Source organism: Gossypium raimondii, chromosome 3, assembly GCF_025698545.1.
Source record: "Gossypium raimondii isolate GPD5lz chromosome 3, ASM2569854v1, whole genome shotgun sequence".
NCBI lineage: Eukaryota > Viridiplantae > Streptophyta > Magnoliopsida > Malvales > Malvaceae > Gossypium > Gossypium raimondii.
Genome location: NC_068567.1, coordinates 42,965,671 through 42,969,563, shown reverse-complemented (window position 1 = coordinate 42,969,563; position 3,893 = coordinate 42,965,671).

The following is a 3,893-nucleotide window of genomic DNA, read 5'->3' as shown; positions in this document are numbered from 1 at the left end:
TAAATTTTAAGCTTTTTTAATAATTGTTAGTAATTTTTAAATTCATATATTTTATAAAATTTTAGGAAAAATATTTTATAAATATTTTGAATATTTTGTAATTATTTTATAGGGATCTATTTGCTCAAATTTGAAATCGCCAAGGATTCAAAGGGTATTTACATCAATTTATTATTCAAGCTAATTGAATTATTTCAGTTGTAAAATTCATCTTGACTTGAACTTGAAAAACTGAATTACTTGTTCTAGTTGATTAAAAAAACCAAATAACTCAATTTGATTAATTCAAAATTCCAAAATAATTTTGATTTTTTTAATCCAAATAAACTTTGTGCTACGTAGAAGTCAAGGCTAAGATATTCCTAACAAGTTTTTTTGAGAAAATGATACTTAGCTTTGATACCCTTGTGTGTTGATGCTGAGGTAAAGTCATTTCATTATGTCTTAATGATAAGAATAAAATTTTATTAAGAATTTCTAAAAAAGAAGTCTAACTTTGATCCCCATGAATATTGAGTTTGGCCAAAAATATTCATATGAACTCGACACCTATAACTGTTGAGGTTGTTTAATATTAAAAAGTTATTTTGAGATTAATTTTTGAAGATATGGAAATACACTATTTAAAAATATATATATATATAGTTATATATAAGATAAAATATAATTGATGTAATAGAAAAAGCAAAAGGTTTTACAAAAGCAAAGTTTGATGGTCAAATTCAAAGGTAATTTGTTGGTTTAGTTTTTATAATCTAATTTAGTGAGTTTTAGTTTTGATACATTTTAATTTTTAAAATTTTAGTCCCAATTCAAATAGTAGCAGTTAAATTTTTAAGTTAAACTCTACTATTAGTTTTGTACTATATATAAGTTGTGGATTTAGTTTCATTATCTAATTTGATCATTTTAATCCCTTTACTTTTGAATTTTGAAAATTTAATCACAACTTATATAATAGTCATTAAGTTTATTAACTAAAATAATGTGACTTTTTTGTTAGTACATATTATCTGAAAATAACAAGTTGACAAGTCATTACAAATGTAATAATATCTCCTTTTGCATGTCTGTTTTACGGTTCATGTTTAGAATTCGTAGTTGCCCCCCAACAATGTCGCTTCCAAAGTTTGAACATGTGTCTCCTCTTAGAAATGTAATTTGCCTTTACCATTTTACCCAACACTTGTTAGTAACATAATTGAACATGTGTCTCCTCTTAGAATTGTTCATGCTTAGCTTAGTCCCTTTTAGCTTTAGCCCGATTATTGCTCCGATAAGATAATCATGATATATGAACCCCATACTAAAAACTTTTCAATACGGTATTCACTATCTCTCCAGTATATGGGATAGTACAAATTCGTCCCTAAAAGTTGATTCGATTTTAATTCAAAAAGCACCCATTGGATTGGAATTGTTTGGCGTACGTTGGGAAGCCGAGTCGGCCATGCTGTATTCTAATTCCCGTGGACAAATTGACATGTTCAATTGGAAAAAGCTAGTTGGATTTCGTCAAGGGAGACAGTGATCGAATTTAAACGACCTACGCGGTTGAAGCCGTTAATTCAAGTTGGGCTTTCTAGATCGCAAAGCTGTCGAAATCTTAAATTACGGGCACGTGATTAGAAATTCAGGGAGGGTCATTTTGCAGGTTGTACCGGAATCGACTACAAGAGGGAAAGTTGGTGGTTAAGGCGTCCTTAGTCGCTATAACCAGCTTATCGATTGGAAGGGAAAAACCATTTTTCAAGAATCGGTTCAAATTCGGAGCATGCCGAGGCTAAGGCTAAGTTTTAATATATTTAGTTCCTTGATTTAATTTAATTCACTTAATTTTATTTTGCAAAATCAAATTTGTTTTTATTTTATTTTATTTTTGTTTATTTTATTTTCTCTATCAACTAAATTTCCCCTTTCATTTATTTTACAGTTTTGCACGCACAGGTTGAAGGCACGACAACTTCCTAGATTCAGAAATTTGGTCACGAAAATAGGAAAATTAATAATTTGGTCCCTGTGGGATTGCCCCTATTATTCTATACTATTATTTAATTAAGTTAGAGTTTAGGAATTTATATTTGGTAATTCCGACGCCCATCAGATTTTGGTGTCTTACCATTTTCCCCGACACTTGTTAGTAACATAATAATATCTTAGCATGATAATAAATTTATCCCTTAATATTTATATCTTTTGTCAATTTGACCCTTATTCTTTTTTTTAAAAGTTAAATTTGGTCATGAACCTTTCAAAAAGTAGTCAAATCACTTTTTTTAATGGAAATGATAATTAAAGCATTATTTTTTTAATGATGTCGGCATGGCAACCTTTGTAGAAATTCACGTGTGCTTCATGCTGACATAACACTATATATCTTATATTTCACGTTAATAAATAATTTAATAATTAAAAAATATAATAAAATAACTTGAAATTAAAAAATTAGCATAAAATACACGTGGATTGCCTTGCAAGCTACTATGTTTAAAATTTAACATTTTAGTCAATATTCTGTTAAAAAATAGCAATTCAATTCCATTTGAAAGGTTGATGGTTAAATTTAAATTTTTAAAAATATTAAGGGCCAAATTTAGCTTAAAAAATAATAAGGGCCAAATTGACAAAAGATATAAACGTTAAGGGCCAAATTTGTCATTATGCCTAATATCTTTATCACTTAAGATTTTGGGAATAATAGAATATAATGGTTACCTTTTGGATGAGGATTGAAAATTCTGAATTTAAAAAGTACTTGAACTAAAATGATCAAATTAGAGTACAAAGGCTAAATCTGAAACATATATATATATATATATATATATATATATATAATACAAGGATTAATATTAAAATTTTACTTAAAATTTAGTGTAATTTATTTTTCTTGAATGTAATTGATGTGGGGACGTATTATGTTTTGCTATTATATATATATATATGCACCCTAGTCAGCCCAATAGTGTTTTATTTTAAATGAAATATCCTCACCAAAAATATAAAGAAAAATGGTAGTTATAATGTATTATAGTTTGAGCTTATGCCATTTTTGACTAATTAATTAGACACGTTGAGATTCTTTTGGCGATGCAGTTGAGGGGATCGTGAAATACCGTCACCGAAAATGATTATGTTTCATGAGTTTAATTTTATTAACTTTTCTCTAAAAAATTTATAAATGTTGAGATTGATTTGAAGATCTCTTTTATTTTTAAAATAATATTAAATTATTATTTCATAAATAAAATACTTCATTATATATAAATTAATATTGTTGACTAAGAATAACAATATGACACCTCATTATTAGTGAAATGAAAAAAGGGTCAAATCACTTTTTGATACTTAAATTTAGCAATTGATTTTTTTGTCTAAGTTAATCCATAAACTTGACAATTATTTTCATATTGAGGTTTGAACTTTTGTTTTATCTAAATTAAACCGTGAATTTAGTAATTGTTCCCACATTGGAACATCTATTTTTTTATCCAAGTTAATCCTTGATATCTCTTTGAAAAATCTAAAATTTAGGTCCCAGTGTAAGAATAATTATCAAGTTCAAACCCCAATATGTGAGCAATTGCCAAGTTCAAGAACTCACTTGGACAAAAAAAGGTTCAAGTCCCAACGTGGGAATAATTGCCTAGTTTAAGCCACTATATGAAAACAATTACCAAGTACACAGGCTAACTTGAACAAAAATAAATTCAAACTCCAAAGAGTTGCTGTCAAACTTAGGCCCTAATTAGTGATTTAATCTAATGAAAAATAATAAAAGACTTATAAATAAATATTAATAAATTTAAATTTATTTAAGCTTAAAAGTTGAAACCCAAAATTCAAAACCCAAATGTAATATAAAATCTAAACCCTAAACTTAAACTCTAAAGTAT